Source organism: Pezoporus occidentalis, unplaced genomic scaffold (assembly GCF_034315485.1).
Source record: "Pezoporus occidentalis ecotype Australia unplaced genomic scaffold, CSIRO_AGI_Poc_V1 ctg190, whole genome shotgun sequence".
NCBI lineage: Eukaryota > Metazoa > Chordata > Aves > Psittaciformes > Psittacidae > Pezoporus > Pezoporus occidentalis.
The window spans coordinates 710,427-731,213 of record NW_026913749.1 but is presented as its reverse complement, the minus strand read 5'-3'; the positions used below and the strand labels follow the sequence as shown (position 1 = coordinate 731,213).

The 20,787-nt window shown below is 41.9% G+C and overlaps 2 long non-coding RNA genes across 2 annotated transcripts; both read left to right on the top strand.

Moving 5' to 3' along the window:
• The first annotated feature begins 1,031 nt into the window (after positions 1-1,031).
• LOC134162715 (uncharacterized) lies at positions 1,032-16,591 on the top strand. Its single transcript, XR_009964417.1, has 3 exons — positions 1,032-1,119; positions 13,700-13,784; positions 14,924-16,591. It is a non-coding gene; the product is annotated as an uncharacterized LOC134162715 (long non-coding RNA).
• Positions 16,592-17,976: 1,385 nt separating this feature from the next.
• Positions 17,977-20,745, top strand: LOC134162714 (uncharacterized). The gene is made up of 2 exons (XR_009964416.1): positions 17,977-18,453; positions 18,823-20,745. It is a non-coding gene; the product is annotated as an uncharacterized LOC134162714 (long non-coding RNA).
• Positions 20,746-20,787: the final 42 nt, after the last annotated feature.

The following is a 20,787-nucleotide window of genomic DNA, read 5'->3' as shown; positions in this document are numbered from 1 at the left end:
TTGTTCTATATACTGATATAGACGTGAGAATGTACACAAACACACGGAGATTCAGGTATGCATGCACCCAGAAACGTTCGTCTATGCACATACACCACCACATTCTGAATGGAGGGGAGCATGCATGCCCAGGACATAAACCTTAAATCTACTGAAGGAACTGTACAACATATACCTACACGCCTCCTGTGCCTGCTTTGCTGAAAGAATAACACTTTAGGAAAAGAAGTTATCATGAAGAAATGATTCTCTGCGTAAAATCAGAGGCATCTCACTCCAGATTAGAAGTATCTCAATGCCCGGCTCCTGTTGAAGTCACAAGCCAGATGTTCTGCTCATCTGCTGTCACAGGCCCAGGGCAATGCAGAATCTCTGAGACATTTCATAAGTGTGAGCTACTGACTTCAAAGTAATATCCCTTTCACTCATGGTTTTACTTTGGATTTCCCCTTTCCAGGCAGTCAGGTAATACAATATCACAAGGGGGGGAAATGGAAATGTCCTATGACTGAGAAATACTAATTGAAGATATTATTACTAGTAGGACTATTTCTTTATTCCTGGGCTGGCCTAGGTACCACAATATCTGTCTGCAAGCATCTCACTTGGAAAATATCCTGCATCCACACTGCATAAGGGAGCACATGGCCAGTAATCAAGATAGGTAAATAACACTGATCCTCTAACTAATTGCCTAATGGAGTTAATCTGTTCAGCAATTAATTCCACCTGAAGAGGTTGGCTCTTTCTTACCCTTGATCTTATTGTGGCTGTTCTGACTCAGAAGGTACAAGGTGGCTGGATAAGGAGCACAAAACCAATCACAGAAACAAGAGGATCACACCTCCAGCGTGATTGGATTTCTCCTCCTTTGCTGTGTCTAATTAAGGTTTTACAAGATGCTGCAAGCCCTGGTCTCTCTCCACCCCTTAAGAAACCCCCTCCTGCATGGTCACCACATGACAAAGAGACACCCCCATATAAAACACAGCTGCAAACTATACAGACAATTTACAGGTCTCCGAGATCACATTTATGCAGAGGTCCTGCAGCAGGGAGATTCTGAATGTCGGACCCTGTCGGTGGAATGTCATTAATCAGAGGATAATGGACAGGAAGGTGGGTGGCTGCTGATAGTTTTGGCTCATTTAAGACGGTTTTGGGAGGCTGCCAGATTGTGTGGAGGATTTTTGAACTGGTTGAAACAATATGGTCTTTACAATGCTATAAAATACCAGGGTGGCTCGAGTGGGTTTCGAACTGGCTCCTGGCCAGGGAAATCTCAGGATTCCAGTCAGCTGTAACCTGGACTCAGATGTATGTCTGGGGTGGCTGAGGTCACCGGCACCCCTTGCACCCTCCCTCCTCCTTGTGCACCACCATAAAGTAGATGATGTCCATAGCATGAAACCTTAAAGCTTCCAGCTCATCTCTCCATGGCTTTGCTGCTTCAGCTATTTCCCCTTTGTAGTTTATAGAGATGCCTTTCCCTTCAATCAAATACTGAAATAGTGCATTGATGATCAGGTAGGGCTGTATCTCCCGTTGTATTTCATCTGTCTTGCCACAAATAGAAATGATGTGCTATAAAGGACAGATGCCTGCAGGGACATATAGAGTGTGATGCTGCACACTGCTTCAGTAGCATGCAAAAAGGAGCCTTAACCTGGATGAGAATCAGGTCTGCAGTCATCTTAGGTTAAAAATTATTAATGGGTAATTAATTACTTGCTGATGTAACTGCACTGCCTTTATAACAAGCAAAGCCACAGCTAGAATCACAATGTAAATAACTATTGGGTTTGTTTCTGTCGGTACCACTCCACTGCACAAAGTGAACTAATTGTATTCACATGAACGCCGCAAGTCCCAGACCAGGCTCCTTCTTCTTATCCACAGGAGGTAGCTGCACTTTCACTAAAATGAGGGAAACTTTTCGGAGCTCTCTTGAGAGCTGTAACACTGAACTCTTTCAGCTTTTTAAGAGTAAAAGTTTCCCATGCTGGTAAAAGCGATATTATTTGATTTTATTAATTTAATATTTTGGGGGTTTATCTTATTTTAGTCAAATATCATCCTGATCTTTTTATTACTTTTGCTACAGAAAATTATTCCATTGCCAAATGAGACACAGCTCAGGCTGCTTTATTTATAGGAAAGTAAAACCTAAACCTGAAGCTATCTTTTCCTCCCTTCTGTGTTTCCATAAACATGATTTCTCCCAATAGAAAAAACAGCTGAAGTAACTTGTCATAATATCATTCATCAAAAGGAGTCTGATAATCCCAGCCACTTGAAGCCACGTTTGCAAGCAAAACACACTAAATGGAAACAGAACACTCTAAGAATTAAGCAGTTTGCATTGCTTGTCCTTCCTATGGTTAGAAAAGAGACTGTCATGTTGTAAGGCTCTTGGTATGCCATGATGCTTCCTCTGCCTGTATATCCATAATGAACTATGGAAGCACAAGGCTGCCATTCCAGCCTCACCTATGTGACACTACATAAGGGAAATGCCACATCTGGAGGAGTTTCACTGTTCTTCAAGATGGAACAGACCTCCTAGACAAGCCCATCTTCTTGCCAAGCTCCTCCTTCTTTCTCCATGTGATTGTGTAGTGGATTACTTATCACTGAGCACATGGCAGATGTCAGGGACACAGTTTCTCTTCCCAGCAGATTGGGATTGATCCATTAAATAAAACCCTTCTGTAAGAAAGAAATGAAAAGCCATTAGCAGTCACAATGGTGAGGACTAACAAGCACCCACTGGTGTCCAAATAAAATAAACAGATAGGAAATCAAATCAGGCAAGACTGTATTCTGGATGTTACTGCCCAAGTGCTTGCTTGGAGTCAGATGTATGCTTTCATAACTGAAGGGTTCAAGCTTTTCTTTCCACCTACTTGTTGTGCCATTTCAGGAAGCTTACCAGGAAGGTTTTTTTTCATGGAATCATGGGATGGTTTGAGTTGGAAGGGACCTTAAAGCCCATCCAGTTCCAATCCCCTGCCATGGGCAGGGGCACCTTCCACTAGAGCAGGCTGATTCAAGCCCCATCCAACCTGGCACACATTCACACTTGCTTTTATCACACAAACTTCAGGAGCAAAACACCATTATCTTAGGCCTCTCTTTCACAACAGGCGATCATATAAATTAAGGGTGGAAAACCTTTTGGAGGCCTAAAGAAACAGGAGGGAAGTAGAAGAGAAGGGGGCTCGCTGTGTGTCTCTGGTGAATAGCTCAGTGTAGCCCCGCTCCCATTGCCCAGCCAAATGGCTTAAACGACAGGCATTAACCTTAAACCTGCCCTTTTATTCGGCTCTGAAGTTGCCAAGGCAGTTTTCCTGATATACCTACAGGGTATCTCAGCCTTTAAAGCCTCATGCTCACTTCATTAGCTTTGCAATGACTGCTGCACGTCTCTGAAGCTATAAAGTCTTTTTGTTAATAAAAATTATACTGTGATTATATAGTAGCTTAAAAAGCAGTAACATCAGAAGTCTTTTCAATATTCCCATAATACTAAAATAATATATATGTTATTTTGAATTCCCAGAAATACAATCTTTTCTTGGAAGTAAACTCATGGTACATAATCACATGCTCCTCCCCGCCACTGAATGCACTCCACCTCTGATTCACATTTATGTTGTGAGTGGCTTTTAATGACAGAACAGGGGAATATATTGTGGTTTCACACATACACAGATTTTACGGTCACTTATTCCTAACTAGGAGATAGAGAGACATAGCAGGGAAGTATTCTTTCTTTCTTCCAAGCTACTTCACCTCGGAGTACAGGAGGTGGTTCCCTCTATTGTAACGTAATATCTCAGAACCAGTTTTATATCAAGAAGGAGAAAGGTAAAACAAGTAATCCTGGGGGCTAGATGATAAGGAATTGCTTTAGGAGAATTCATTTCAGCCCTAATACGTGTGATTTGGGGTAACTGAACAGTGGGTTTATTTCCTCAGCACAGTAATTCATCAAATTACCTCTTCTCATTGGGCCTGAATGCCATGATGTTACCTCATTTTAGTGTGTGTGCAAGTGTAAATCAGCCTGCACGTTCCCGAGTGGGAAAGGGGAGTGCTCCCACCCTTTGGTGCTTCCTATCCATTACACTGTGCTTGGAAAATCCTTCTGCCCCGAGACGGACAATGGAGATGGAAAGAGTTGCTTGCAAGTGTAGCTTAATTAACCTTATTGCAGATAGCTTAAATTCAAGGAAGCAAATATTACCTTAGCTCACCTTCCCTTTTTAGTTCTTGGTGGTCGTTGAAAGCCTATTTCGGATTTGAAATACGTATGTCTTCATGTGATATATGAAAGGTAAAGACTTAAATGTATAATCTGCTTCCTATCAAGCTGTACTGCCTGTTCTTTTGCCCATAGAACGCCTTGTTGTGGCAAGTCCTGCTTTCTATAGCAGCATCAGCTCCTTTCAGCCGGGGATGAGTAATACCGAAGCAACATGATGATAACATAGTGATAAATGACAAGCGATTAGAAGGCAGAGCAAGTCATCAATGAGTAGACAAGAAACATACACTTTCCAACTACTTATCCCACTTGATTCCCCCTCCTCTTAGCAAGTTCAGCCTGATGCAGAGGTGTTCAACCTTTATGCCTTTATTAGAAGCAGTAAAGCACTTAAGATTATGGTCTTCTGCACACAGTGGACTTAAAGTGAATGACTTGTGTTAAGTTTATATTTAAGTGCTTCCCATGTGAAAGCTCATTGACTAAACTTTAGCCTTATTCCATGTGTAAAATGTGCCTCATTTTATACAGCCAAACTTGAGAAGATTGGTCCAAATATATTGTTGAGTTACTTAAGTCTCTTAAGTGAAGACTTAAGTTCTTTCCGTGCCCTGCCTGACACTACTGTTTGACAGGAATTTGCCTTAGAAATGGCAGTGAAAAACACAGCTTTGCAGTAAACACAGCCTCATTTGGTGCTGCTTTTGACTGGCATTTCACATTTTCTTTAACCAGGATATTAGTAGCTCCTTTACAAGCTGCAAAAATAAACAAGGAAAAGTAAATGCAAGCCTTTGTTTGGGAATTTCTTCCCTTTTTTTTTCTTTGGGCTTCCATCTGAATATATGTGGCCGTCTGGGGTGAATCAAGGCTGATCCTGGTGCAAAACTATTCTCCAGCAGATAGCCAAGCTGCTTGAACAAATGGTTCGCGTTAGCTAGAGAAAGACACTGAATCTAAACCATGTGCTTCTGGGTCTTGTGGTTTCAAATTGAACCACAAACACTCAGGCAAGCTGTCAGTCTCTATTCACAATTTCAACCAACCCTGCAGAAAAAAGGGGGGGTCTTTGCCCACCAATCATGTTTTTAACCCTTCTGTGATTAGTGGGGTGGCTTTAATGCTTTGCATTCGAGAGGCATGCTGCTGCTTAGAAGAAGTAAGTAAACTGGTGACCTGGGAAGGAAAGAAAAGAAAGGCAAACACTTGTTGTGATGGGGGTGAACATAAAGATGTTTAGAATCCTGCAAGTTTGGGCTCCAAGGGTTCTCAAGAAATCAGCCAGTCCAAAACCTTTCCAAGAGACAGATCACACTAAACTAAGCTGTCACTGGCAGGTGTCTCATTCATTCCGTGGGAGACCTCACAGAGCATCTCTGAACTGCTTCTTTACAGAAGAGCTATTTATAACATGCTAGAGTTCTGCCATTCTCAGTAAGCCGCTCTGAAAGTGCTGTTGTAGCAGAAAGTCACCCCTGAGAGTGCACTTGGGACATTCTGCATCAGAGGAAAGTGATGCCACCACCTGAACTAAAGAAATCACCTCTGTGGACTTGGCCTGTGTTTACTGCTCTGGACCAGAACACTGCAGTACATGGGTGTGAAGCAAATATCCTGTTTGCTCCCACGCACTACTTCTTGGTTTAGACCACCCAACAGTGAGCTTAGAGGGTGACATAGCCATACTGCTTCCATTCCTATTGCTTTGTCAAAAGAAGCCAGAGTACCACGTAACCCAGTATGCACAATCTCAGCCTTTGAGTCAGCTCAGGCAAGAAATCCAAGTGAGGCACCTAAGAGAAGATGCCTGTGTATGCTGGAGGACGTTATAGGAGGCAGCTATTTGCAGGTTCCTTCTAGTTTTTTTTCCAGCATGTAGGTGACTTACGTGCAAGGGAAGAACTGCTTGTTCAGGAACTGAAGCTGCTGGGGAAAGCACACAGGGACAAGCTGCATTTCTGTTCCAGGAATCACGCTGGGTAAAACCCTGCTGCAGAGAGTTCAGGCACACCTGGTTGCAAGCCCAAAATGGAAATGTGCAAGGGTTGAATATTTTGTGAGGACATGTTCTATAACAGCATTGTTTGGGGGGCTAAAAAAAAACCCTCGCTGTAAGGCCTTCGTAAGTCTATATCTCCCACCTCAGCACTCTTGGAATACCATAGGAATGTTTTTCTCCTAAAGTGCTGTATCATATTTGGGACTGCTTAGAGGACTGAGGGCTAAAGAAGGGAAAGAGAGGCAAGGGTTAGAATCTGTAACTTTGAATCTCATTAGTTCTTTACGTGTTAAAATGAGCTGCAATCTCCTTCCTCCTCACTCTTTATTCCCCTGCATATCCAATGAGATGGCACTGAGATCTCCTTGGGAAGCCTACTAAAAACTGTAATGAGCCAGTTTGTACCAAAATCTTCTCATGTTTTCCTTTTCACTTAGAATGAAAACCCAATTTTGTATTTGGAAAGACGTCCCAGACGTTATCCAGGGGAACAGGACTGATTTCAACAGCTGAGGATTTACCCTAGTATTGAATGGAAGAAATAATGTCAGTGTAAAGTGATAGGTTTAAGTATTAAAGAAGGACTTGGTGAAGATATGAGACTTGCTCCAATGTTGTAAGAAACTTAAGCAATGAGCCTATTGAGGGAGAGCAGAATTGGGTATATTGGGCAGATAAGTACATTTGGAAAAACTAAGATTCCTGGTTTGCCAAGCCATCTGCTTACTGGACAATGCTGCCCTTGTTGAAGAGCTTCCTCCCATTACTACTTTTTCACCATAATGATGATCTTAAGCAATTAGTCCTTATTATATTGATTTTTACAGCACCACCTTGTTATATTGATTTCTTACAGCACAACTGTCACCCAGTCACAATGCAGTGTGTGCTTGGGACAAGTCTGCGACAGACCTACTCAGTGAGCAGCTCCTGGCTGTAAATAGGAGGAATGGCTCAGGGGGATAAAGTGAGATCAGATTCCATCACTTCTGATATCACCTTGAGGATTTTCACTAACAGTGCTGAAAGATCCCCTACATTTCAGTACCAGTCAGAAGGGAGAAGATGGGAACTGCTTCTGGGGGGGATGACATTGTTCATCTCCTTACAGCACATTGTATGCTGTCCTGATGGGTTTTTAATGACTGATTCTGAGGGGTGCCTGGTCAGGCCCTTATTTGGCATTTGGTTTAGCTCATGTTTCTACTTTAATTTCCATTGCCTCCACTTCTAATTTGGAGACCTTTGGTGAATCCAAACTCAACTTTGTGCAACCCAATAGAGTTCTGGATTAACACCACCACAGTTCAGAGCTACCTCAGACTGACACTGCTATAAATGAGTGCTATAACTCCTTAAAAACCAACCCTTTCCAGCATTGCATGAAGGTTACATGATCCCCTACTTAATATGCACACGAACTGGGATGCCACAAACTTCCCTGGGGTTTCCTGAGGGCTGAAGTAAAACTTAATTATACCAATTGGTTCGACAGACTGTTAAAACTTTTGTTTCACATCCACTTTTTATTCCCTCTCCTCCATCTTTTCCCATTTGCCAAAACCTCCTGAAGAGAAAATAGAGATTATTTTACTTTTTACCTTAAAGGGCTCCTTGTGTGCATTTGCCTTATTAAATAACTGCCAGAATATCTAATATTCCATGGACAGCACTGATGAAAATGAAGCATAACATTGGTCAAATGAGCAAGTTTCATGTATAGCATTGTCCCTAATTTGGTCTCCAGCCAATGAAAATCCTGTACCAGGCATCTGTTGGCTACAGATGAGTCTTTGCATTCAAAAGGGTCTTAGAAATAGCAGGATTTCTCTTTTCTGTCACTATCATTTTGAGCTTAATCATAACCCACTCATTTATGCCCCACTGAGCTTCTTGCCAGCCAAACTTCAGTCATCTTTCATCTGTCCCTGCACAGGGCTGAGTCTTTCTCCCCTTGATGCTGTTATTTTTGCCAACCATGCAGAAAAACCAGCACATGCAGAGCTACGTTCAGCAGCAGATATTGATCACAGCAGCCTCTAACCTTTGCCAGTTCAGAAACAGCAGAGGGAAATGTAGTTATTGCTATCTGCAGTAGTCTGGTAAAGTCTAAGGAGGAAATCTGGAGCTGCAGTGTCTTCAAGGCAGCCAGGCAAATACCCCACATGCCTGTATGCATCTGGCTGAAATGCGCTCTGCAGACTGACGCATCATTAAGTTCTCCTTTAATGATTTAAAGGGGAAAAGGCCTTCTGCTGGATTTCCACAGAAGGTTAATTTTCCCTTTTCTGGCAGATCTGCAAGGTCCTTAATGGCAGATGGAAGGAAATGGTGCTACCTTTTTACACAGACTTTTCTGTAGTTAGACCACTAATGTGAGGACCACCATATTCTTATGTTTTACCTATAAGAAATTAAACACCAGCCATTAATATGTTACCTACTGACGGCAGCTCAATTCCTTTCCTGTAGGTTTGCCAGTTGTGAACTAGGAGGTTCCATTCCCTGACTTCAGACAGGGATTTCTTCCTCCATGGTAAAACATCGCCTACCTGAGGCACTAGGATCTTGTTCAGCATTTCGGTCCAGAAACAGCAAACACAATCTAGCTGTGGCAAGCAGGGGGAAAACTGGAATGCCAAGGGCAGGCTGGGAATCCAAACCACGATCCGCTGGAAATAAGGCCGGTTCCTGGAAAAGCCAAGAATTTCCACCCTGTTTGTTTGAAAAGATTTCACTTGTCTGTGCACACGCATGGGCTTGACTATAGAGCTGCAGAACTCTTCACAGCCTCACTGCAAATCATGTTAAACTTCATACCGCATACGATCGGGAGTTTAAAATAGTCTTCCTCCAAGTCCATCCCTGTTAGCACAGTGAGCTGGATTGCCTTCAGGCTTGAAGAAATCCTTTCTGGTAATGGGGTTTGTAATTGTGTGCAGAGATGAGGGTACCAAAAAGCTTGCAGAAGCTGGAGCAATGATAAAGCTACACTACATGGGAAGACATCTCCAAAGCTTTTCAACAGTCCACTGCATTCAAGTGTTTTGATTTACTGCCATGTGTCTTTGCCTCATTCTGCAGCTGCTTTTACACAGCCAGAAACCTTGTACTTCACCCAAGTGAACCATGTCTCCTTTCTCACATCTCTTTTTCTCTTCAGTTTCTAAATGAGTCCCCATCAATTTGGAGCACTCACACCACACTTGCAGCCTTCCAGTAAATATGAGATTTAAACCATGTCTCCAGTTCTGTAGAGGGGTGGTGGAATGAATTACCCCTTCAGAGCAAATTGACTCATTAAAAGAATATTGGACCCAGAACTGGGAATCACCCATCCATCCACATTTGTCAGCATGGCATGTTAACACTGGTATCAGCACACTGCACGGGGCTGCAGAATCACTCTGAAATGAACATGCCAGAGGAATGGTGGGCGTTCAATAAACAGGACCAAGGATTTGAACCAAGCATTTCAGACAACTACAGTAATCAGGAACATACTCAGACTTTGGTTTTCATTTGAAAAGTTTTAATTAGCCAAAACAATAACAATTACATCCCTATTGATTTAATAACACAGGGTATGATTGTGAGCTTCATCCCTGTAAAAATAAATGACCCAACATTTTTTGTCAGAGTTAAATGGGACGTTAAACAAATGAATGGAGATGGGAATGCGTTTCAATGAATTTGAACCCTGAATTAAATGTGTGCATTAAAACAATGTATTTACAGAACCAAACAGCTTCAGAAAGATTGGGATGTGCCACGTTTTACTGCCTGCTGAGTAACTCCCTATGGGAAAAAAGTGAGGGTTTGTTTAACTTAACAATAATGTATTTTGTGATCCTTGATTGCTGGAAGGAAAGGGAGCTCTGGAGTGGTACAGGACCACGCTGCCCCATGGAACACTGCAAAGAGGAACCTTAAAAATGGACGGGGGCTTCGTGTCTAGAATGTGGCTTCCTGGAACAATGTGAGTTTTAGGAGGCAGTAGCAAAACCAAAGCAAGAGAGATGCCAACTAGGATCAAATGTGCTTCTTGAACCAAGAAACCTGCTTTGAGTATCTGTTACCTCCAGGGCTATGAGCTCCCTATGGAACTCGTACAGTCTTTCTCTGAGTAACTTTTTAAAGGACAGCATGGAACTGCTGCCTGCAGGACAGCAAAATATCTTGCTATGACCCTGATCTCGGTTGCAAGTGGACAGAATTCAAATGGCATACACACAGAGAAAAACAATTCCCCATATTGTGAACAAGAAAGAAACAAAAACTGAAGCAAAACTAAGATAAAAAAGATTCTGAGATGGGGACTATTTTAGGAAACAAGCATTTTATCAACATTCAGGTAGGCAGAGAGAAATGTTCAGAGCCAGACATAAAAATGTCACTTTTCACTGCTGAATCAAAGGCTACTTCTTCCCTATGCTAAAATTGCTCAGCAATTGCTACAAGGAGCTAGTGATGGGCCTTACCCAAAATTCAATGTATTTACTCCTCTGAGCATTCGGATGGTAAAAAGAAGCTAAAATCTGTTTAGTTTTAACCTCTCAAATATTCCCTTTCGTATAGGTTTTCCACCAAACCAGGCAGCACAAGTACAATACAAAACTCTATTTCCAGCTCTACTTAGAATGAATTATTTTCTTTCTCCACATAGCCGCCTGTCTCTTGGCTAATGGTGTATTTTGATTATAAATTATTCTGGACAGACATCCTCTCTATATGTATACACACATATATACAGATCTATATATATGTATGTGCTTATATTTTCATGTGCGCTGCCAGAAGTCCTTTGCTTTTGATTAAACTTGTAAATGCAGCTCTATTCTACTAAAAATTAAATCTTGAAGATAAATAATCTCCAAACTGAGCCCAAGTCTTCTCCAGATCCAACACGGAGATGACAAAAATAGTAAATAAGAGAATGCATTCACAGCTTTGCAGATTAGCTTTCCACGTGATGTACTAGGGATCCTGGAATGTAAAATAGTGGCACTTCTGGGTTTGATTTCCCCATAGATGGCAATGGGCGAATTAACCCCTTTAATCTGGGTGAGAAATGAAGAGCCAAACCCAGAACAAGGTGCATTTGAGGAGTCGAAACTGAAAGTGACTGTGCAGTGTGACAAACTGACGTTTATATACTCTACCTACAGGGGTTTTTTTCCACTATGGAACTGTTTAAGTTTAGTTTTTGTTTTTTAACTGCAGCCATGGGAAGCATTTTAGGCCATTCTGTACACCTGCTAGCTCCATTTCATTTGTTTAAACACATTTTATAACTGCAGTTTATATATTTTTCCAAGAAAATAAAAATGCTAAAAATATAATGTGGTGTTTGGGAGAAGGTAGGTGGGGGGATTGGAAGGAACAAGAGGGCCTCATCTTGGCACAGGTTCCACTTTATGCCAACTGCAGCACATTCATCATTAACGTACTGGATGGGGATTACCTCTGTAGACTCATTCTCACTCACACACACGTTTCCCCTTTGCACCAAAGAGCAGAATCGTGTATGGGGCACAATAGCCCTATTGGGCATGGGTGCTGCTTTATTGCTAATTACAGAGTTTGCCTCGCCAAGGTGTTACTGCTATTAGCCTTGAAGCAATTTTCTGCTCCATTGGTAGGATATGCCTCAGCCCTTTTGGTGCAGTCATTGTGCTGGAGCACAGCCAGCATGAAAAGGCTTCTAGACATGAAATGTTGTAGTATTCACCCCACAGAAAAGGCTTTAGAAGGGGACCTAACTGGAGCTCAGGGAAGATCCTGAGATTACTTTTTAACAAAGGGCCTGTGATATTCTTGTCCTTTAAAATGCTTTCATTTTCAGCAGCCTGACTGTGTTTGAAGCAGTGTTTCCACTGTTCAACTATATAGTATATGGTGTTATTCATGACAAGCAAATGAGAAAGAAGATGCTTTAGTCCTGAGCCATCTCCTCGATGAACAGAGATTGGAAAGACATTTATCAGAAATGCTGGTACTTCCTTGCAGTTAATGTGATGTGTTTATGTTATCTGATTATAGAAACAGAGAAGAGCAAAGCTTTGGATCTTTTATCAAGTCTCCTGTTGTCACAAGGAGCACATTATCTTCCATAAATTTCATCTCAACAATGCAATGCTTATGATTTGATTTCAGATTTATTATGTCTGTTTTACAAAGGGAAGAACACTGAGCATCATCACTGCAGCACTTTCTTTAAGGTCATGAAATGCACTATTGTAAGTCTCGGATAGAGACACACACCGCAACCCAACCTCTGTCTGCTGGCCTAAGCAGCACCCACGCTAGACTGGCAATACACAATGAACCTGTTTCTGTTCTAAGCTCTAGAAACAGGAATGGTTGGAGCTACTGGAAGTTTCATGGACCATTGTGGACCTACCTATCTTTCAATATGAAAAAGCTTCCTGACCACTGCATCTATGACTTACACAATTACATCATCTCACCACAGAACATGTTCCCTGGCACAAAGAGATCTTTTTCCTTCTGAGGGAGTTGGTGTTCTTCGACTCAAGCTCTTGACTAAACCAGCCAGCATGATTCAGATCTGCCAAATGACACATTAGCATAATGCATAGAGAGGGAGTCTCCATTCCCAGCTAACACTGATTTAGCTTGGCATTAAGTATTCCCTCCCTTAAGCTCCCTTCCCCCCATAAAGAAATTCATTACCTTTGATTTTCTTTTCAGCTTTCACCCTCCAGGATACATGTGCTCTTCCCACACTGATCCTCCTCTTCTCTATGAATGATGGGAGAGGTCCTTCACCTCCTAACCTAGGCGCATCTGAGTCTTCTCCTCCTGAGGCTGCTAAGGTGAGAGATAACACAATAAATACAGAGGAACCCAAACCAAACGAGAGCATGTCTTGCCTTCTGTATTTGAAGAGGAAAAAGAATAGCCTCAGGACAAGAAGACTCCCTTACGGCCAAGACGACTGACAAATTCTTGTGGCTTTCTCCAAAAGTCAAACCAAAATCCACCCGCCAGCCAAGCTGAGTTCTGGCAACCTTGCATTGCCTGGAAATGAGCGCAATCGTATCCTAATAGCTATTTGGATAATTGTCCGTATGAGTGATCTGCCAACCAGTGTTGGAAACAAGTCTTTATTACAAATATAGCATGAAGTCTAATCTGGAATACATTAAAATGTTATTTCTGTAGCTGCCTTTTCCCAAACTTTAAATAATGGCTAAACCATTTATCAGCTTTGCAGGAGGAAAGCTGTGTGTACTGTGCTTTTAGAGGAGAGATGAGAAAAAAAGTCTTCAACAAAAACTATTCCCCACATAAACTCTGTAATTTCTGGTCCTCTGTATGTTGCTAAAAATGATTACAAACCCATTTTATCTCTGCTGAAAGGGGCATGGTATAAACATACTATAATAACCAAACTGTCATTCTAGGCACCTGCTACAGAGCTCTACTAATATCACTAGAAGCTGCAAGTGGTTGAAGCCGGCAGAGGCACCCAGGTATCGTAGACTATCTGTAAGTAAGACACAGCACTTAATATGATATGCCTGAACAACCCACACTGCACTGCCAATGAGCAATGTAACTGCACACTGAGGTGATGGTCACTGTAGGAGTATTGCTATTGCTTTGTTATCTATTTGACTTTCTGAGACCAATACACATGCATTGTCTACTTGTACACAGTTCAGGAAGGTATTTTACCCCTAGGTTTCATTTGATACCTACAGGAGTTCTCCATCTTGGTTAGACTAGATCATCTTTAAAGGTCTTTTCTAACCCCAGACATCCTATGTTCTTTGCCACCACCTTCTGAAGATATCTTAGATGGGGCTGAATATAGAAATATGTCTTTCCCTAGGCACTACTGAGATGGACGAGGTGGCCATAGTCCTGATAGCTGAAGGTAGCTGGGATGAATCCCACCTCCAAACAGCCCTGAGTTGGTGAAGCAGCTCTAGGCCTTGTAAGTTTAACGTTATGTGATAGTAGTTAAGCACAGAACACTCCCTAGCACCAGAATTGGGAGAAAACTTCAAGATACGTATTTTATACACGAATCTGAATGGCACCTCAGGCATGAGAGCTCTTAAAGCACCACAGCAGGTCTAAACTGCTTTTAATTGCTGTCTTCTCCTATACCTCAAGAAGAGTATTCTGTGTTTGATGGATGTGCTAGGACTGCCATATTTCAGTCCCTCCATTTCTCTCCCTTCTGTTTTTTTCCCCTCTTGTTATATCTATTAAAGTGATTTACGACTTTTTCATTGTTCTGCCTGGAGCTTGGCCAACTCCTGAGATCAAACCCGAAAAATCCTCCTCAACAAAACCTTTGGGTGACCAGAAAGAAACAGGACCTGTGGAAAAGATTCGAATTGTGGGAAAGGAAATAACCCCCATCTCCATGGAAACACAGTCCCGTTTTCCAGTTGCTCCTGAATAAATGAAGTTTGTGTTCTCTAATTCCTAGACTTCAATTTTGAGCACACCTAGCCTTGAAGTACCTGGCCATACTGGTAAAAGCATCAAGGTTTCTCTGAGCAGCGCTGCAGTTTCACAGCAATGATTTTGCTTTTATTCTTTATTTTTTTCCTTCTTTTTCCTTTTTTCCTTTTTTAAATTATTTTTAATTCTATTTTTTATTTTATTTGTAGAAAATCGCCATCACAAAACGTCTGCAAAGCACACACAGCCTACAGGGTGCTTATAAGAATCAGCTGGAGTGGCTACATTTCTACTCCAGAGCTGCAAGCCCTCCTAATTCCACAAGAATCACTGCAGCCGTCAGGAATACCCAGCAAGCCCCACGTGTGTGAGGTTTAAAAGAAAATACTTAAAGCTTTCAAGCCTGAATTTACATAATATGAGCATCCAGCCAAGTATTTCACTCCATTTCTCCTTCACAAGACTTTACTGTCTCCTCACAGCCGCGGCGCAGGCAGGCACCATGCTCTTGGATGTTTGCATATCCACCTCAAACAAACCCAGCACCTGCCCTTGTGTAGGTCTGTGACTGTTTTCAGACCATAGAATGGCCCCACAAAACAGGGAGGTGGGATGTCCTCCATCCCATCTCATCCCATCCCATCCCACTGCACACATAGGAATGGCTGTAAACATCATGAGGCTCCATGGCATTCCCATAGTATACTGCTAGCTGGGATCAGGGTGAACTTTAGTGTTTCATCTGGTAGAATTATTCCTTTCAGCAGGCCATGGAAATCAATCTAATCAAATCAGAGTATCTATGGTGGAGAATCTTTGTCCTTAAGAGCTGTAGCAACAGAAATCCCCCACCTTCCAGCTTCTTTTTTATTTATGGCAAAGGGAGTTTTATTTCTAGTGCAAAATCAAGAACTTCCTTTTATTCTGCATCTTTACCTAAACGCCATTCACAAATTCATTAAAAGAAAGAACATAAGCCTTGAATTCTGAGAAATAAATGGTTCTGCTCTGCCACAGAATTCTTTTCTGAGCTGCAGTACAGTACTTTTAGCTTTATATATCCTAGACTCAATTTGTAAGTCACAAAGTAAAGGAATGGTCCATGTCACTGATAAGGCTGTCAGCTCCCTACTCTGTGGTAGGGATCCCACAGATGGATTTGCAGACAAGCATGTGTAACAATCTAAAATGCAAACCCTCTTATACCTGGTGGATACAAGAGGATGCCATGGTTAAAAACCTTACTGGATGCAGGCCACATCCTGGCCTGTGGATGAGGCTTTTAAAAATCACAGTCTTGTATATTACAGGAAAAAGTGTATGAAGAATGTCCTTTTACTAGGAAGACTTCCAGGGATGCACAAAGGCTGCTTAGCACGTTCAGCTGAGTTATCTGGGATGACCTTACGGAGGTGCTTCGCATCAGGCATCTACCCTTGGAATCCTGGCATGGTCCTGCTGACATTTCTCGCTGTCGTGGCCTATCAGGCGTGTTTGTTTTGCATTGCTATGAATGGCAAGGCTGACACTTTCATTCTTGCAATGCTTTTCTGGCAGTTTCTGCAAAAGCTTTAAAATGGACTCAACAGAGATGGATTGTCCCTGGCTGCAGCAGCCAACAGGTAGAAGGTGTTTGGTCTTCTTTCACTGTTACCCCAGCCTCGCAAAGACCCAATAGCTGCGTGGATCAATAACCCCTGTGTTTCCAGTCCATGCTTATTAAAGGTGGTGCATGGAAAAAAAGTAAGAAACTTTCTCTATTTATATCTGGAACTTAATGAAGTGAAATTATCACAGCCGACAGGCGCTAGTGTTGTAATTCAGAGCCATGGCTTGGCTTAGAGGGATCTGCAGGCTGTTTTTATTCCAAATAATAAAAAAAAAAAAGAGTGAAACCTAATCCTCTAATCAGTTCCAATTTACATATTCACGGCTCTTATTTCCAGCCTGCTTGAAGGAAAAAAAAGATAGTGTTGGAGTCACGAAGCGATTATTTGATTAAGTAATTATTAATCCCAGAGTGCTCTGATTAATTCCGAGCAAGTTAAACAAACGTATTGGAGCTGGGCTGGTCACCTTCACGCCATTGTAGGATGCAGGGGCAAAACTGGTGGAGATATATTTTTACCTGCAGTACACTGAGGAGTTTTGTTCACTGAAGGTCTCCCATTCACTTCCCCAGGGGTTAATACTCTGCTAAATGAAGTGTTACAAATTTGAATTTTATCTGTGGTTAACTGCAATACCAAATGCTGATCTTTGTTTTTCAGGCTGGAAACTCCATCCTGGATCTGCGTGCGATTCACTTTATCCATGTTTAAATACATGTTAAAAATTAAAGAAAAATCAAAAAGGAAGAAGAAAAACTCTGGATGTATTTTAAAACAACTTTTTACCAACTGCCCTGACTCTATCATGTAGATCACGTTGTACCGGTGAGTGCCACAAACCAGAGTAGATGCACTGATTCCAGGAGAGCTGAGATGCATGCTTCCAAATGTTATTTTTCTACCGAAAAAAAGAACAGTCAAAGGAAAACATCTGTTTGCTAGTTGTATTGGAGTCTATGTATTTTATTCTAACATGCTAAAATCTCTTGTAGTTGGCTGCTCTATTTCTTCACACACACACACACACAGAGATCCCTCTTCAAATTCACTTCAGGTTAAATTCTGCCCTTCAAGCCAGGCCTTTCCCAGTCTATTTTCCTTCACTTACCCCTCACACAGAGGAAAGCTTAGGAAAATAGAAAGATGATGTATAAGAAGCCCACGGTAACAAAATCTGACGTATATTGCATCAAAGGCAAAGGTGAGAAGCACAGTATGGCACACCTAACCTAACCACCTTGTGAACATCTTGTTGCTATGATTGAAGGCAATTTATGTCACAGGGATATGCTGTACTAAAAGCAGAGTTAGTCAAATGTCTCCATGTTCAAAAAATGCAGATAAAAGCACCAAGTTACTGACTAGGGACAGAAGAAAGCAATTAGGTGGTTGTGTGTCAGACCAATAGATTATGGAAGTGTGTTTGTTATTCAGTGTCCATTATTTTACTGCTTAACTGCATCTTCTCATCTGATCCTGGGTCCACATCCATCTGGTTAACCACATTACACTGGGATGAATATCTGGAATTGAGTGTTCTTAAGCAATTTGGAGACTGAGACTGGCTTCACAATGATTTGTTAATGAAATACAATATTCATAACAAACCATTCCTCCTGTAGGCATTCTTAACAACCCAAGTCTTTCCATCAGCATGGTCCAGCAATAATTCCAAGTAACAAATCTCAAATATCCTGATTCAAATGAGTTTTTAAATTCCCTTTACAATTTTTAAATCAGAAAAAATGTAAATTATCTGCACTGAAGATGGTTTTGATTTTTTCATTTTGGTTTGGTTTGGTTCTTGTTATTGCTTGTGGATTACAACAGAGAGCTTCCAACTCCCTTCAGTTTGAATCTTCATCATCCCTTTGAGGACATCATGCAATCTGCACTTTGCTGCACTGTGACTAAATGCTTGGTCCCAGACCCTTAATGAGTATAGAAACACTGACCAAAGCCTATTCCCTCTGCTACAGGCTACTGTATTTCAGCACATGGAGAGATGTCAGATGCCCCATCTGCTGGGGAATTCAGCATGCATAGACCAGCAGAAGATGAGAGCAGTGACCCAAGACTATGAGTGAATAATGGGCACAGTAATTATGGTAAATGACACGACGCAATGAGTGAGTAATGGATGCAGATCCAGCTCTTCCACGTCTCTTAGGGTGGGATGTGGGGTTGAAACAGCTCAGCTTTTGAGGGAAGAAAGTATTCAGAGGTTAGTTTGAGGCAGATGAAAGCTTTTGTCTTGAGTGACATGGAAAGTTTTGCTTCTCCTCTGTACTATTGATGTCTTTGCCTCAGTCATCTGTGCAGTATTTCAGCATCTTATAGCACAGCATTAACCAAAGGCAACCAAAATCCTCTTCCAGAGCCAAGATAATTCATTCAGATATATTAATCAAAAGGTAGCCTGAAGTACCTTAGGAATGACAATAAACACACAAAATCGACTTTCTTCCTGGAAAATGTTGATTTTGATTTCTCTTCAGAACAGATTTCCTTCACAATCTTTTGAGCAGCTCTGCGTGACTGCTGCCTCCCACTTGAGACTTCACAAGAACACAGGGAACCGCACTCCGCTGAAGGAAATCCTTGGATTCGGGAAGGTTGCAGAGGATGTAATTTAGGGGAGACTGCAGCCATGACTGTAATGTGCTACAAGATCTGTCCTGACACCGTGGAGAACGCATGAGGAGGGCTGTAAGAATGTAACCAACAACCTCACTCTCTTTCAAAACTTTCCAAAGAAACTACTACCCAATGCAGAGACCTCCAGAAGAAAAATAAGTACTTAAAATGTGGTTTGCTGTTTTTTTGATCTGAGGTGAACGTGAAATCTTCCTGTTTCTTTCGCTTGCTGTCACACTCATGAGGCGCCACCAAATCCAGTGAAGAAATCCCACTGCCCTCAGATACTTCATCCTGAAAATGAGAGCAAAAACAGTGGAAAGCTCAAATGCTTCTGCAAGAAGATCTAGACTATTGCCTGCCTGCTCCAAGCTGAGCCTGGCTCAGATCTGATGCCTCACACATCTGCCTATGATCCCAGTCATACACATCCCATGCTGGCTGGGACCCCCCATCATTATCTGTAGATCTCCAAATGCAAAACTTCTTTTCTTCAGGGTCTGAAAGGATGTTTTTCAAGTTATGACCTGGCAATGGCTCCCTTGACTTATTTACCATGAACCTCTCTGTGTCTGAGATGCAAAGGTCACCAAATGACACATTGATTTGTAAATGTTTTCCTGCAGAAGAACATGGAGCACCCTGCATTTTGTTAACCACTGGGTCAGATAACTGAGTATTCAGAAACACCTGAAACCCCCGAAACCCCCTTGAGTTCTTCTGAAAACTCTGGAGTTGAAACAAGGCAGGTAAAACAGCCACTAACCCCTTTCTTCTGCGACTATGAGTTGAAAACTTCAGTAAAACATGGGCTTATGCTACCCTGAAGTCTCATACAAGGATGTGGTGGCATCTGAAACATGTGCAAAAAGGACTTGGAGGAGAAAATGTGCTTGACCAGATGTACTCCACAGCCAGTCATCAATGTACCATCTCAGTGGGTGTAATGGTGGCAGCCAGACACGCTGAGAAATCAGACGAGAAAAGATTTGTATGTGTCCTAGGCTCCATAATAAGCAGAACTGGGAGGTTTCTTTCAGCCCAGTCCCAAAGTAACATGTATGCTTCTTTAACCTTTTTAGTTTAAAATCGCCTCATACCTAACAGACCAAAAAAGAACAACTAATAATCTGAGAGGGTGGAATAGAAAATCTGTCAGCCTGAGTCAGACTATTGGACCATCAAGCCCAGTATCCTGTCTCTGAAAAGCTGTCAGTATCTGACACTTCGGGCTTCGTTGGGATAATAAAACATTTTCCTCAACCTTATGTAACATCTCGGCCTGGCAAAGAGAAGATTTAAACATTGATTGCTTTCCACTCCCCTCTGTCCTATGAATGTGAATCTGACTCTTGTCCAAAACGAACAACTCTGATGAGCTGGAATTGGTTTCTGGGCAGGATGGGAAAAGCTCCTCTCTCGTTACTCATTCCTGGATAGATCTGCTAAACCTTTGCCTCCTAAAAGGGGGACTTGAATTACGAGACATAAAACTCCATCCGCGAAATTCTGGGTGCCCAAGGACACCTTTTCAGGGAAGGTGGAAACGCACGTCCCAAGACTTCATGTCTAGTCACTTTATTTTTCCCTCATCATGTCTACTTCCTTCATTTTTGTATTTGTTTAAGCTCTCCATTAGTTTATTAGCTTGACAGCAGCCCAGTTAATGAGACCGTCTTCCCTCCCCCGGCATTAAGTGGTGCATTAGGCTCCCCGAATGCACACAAAATTTAGTGCTGCTGCTGGGGCACTTCTCAAAACAAATAAAAGATTTGCAAACCAGCCACCAAGCATCCAATGTAATTAAACTGCATTTGTTACTTTTT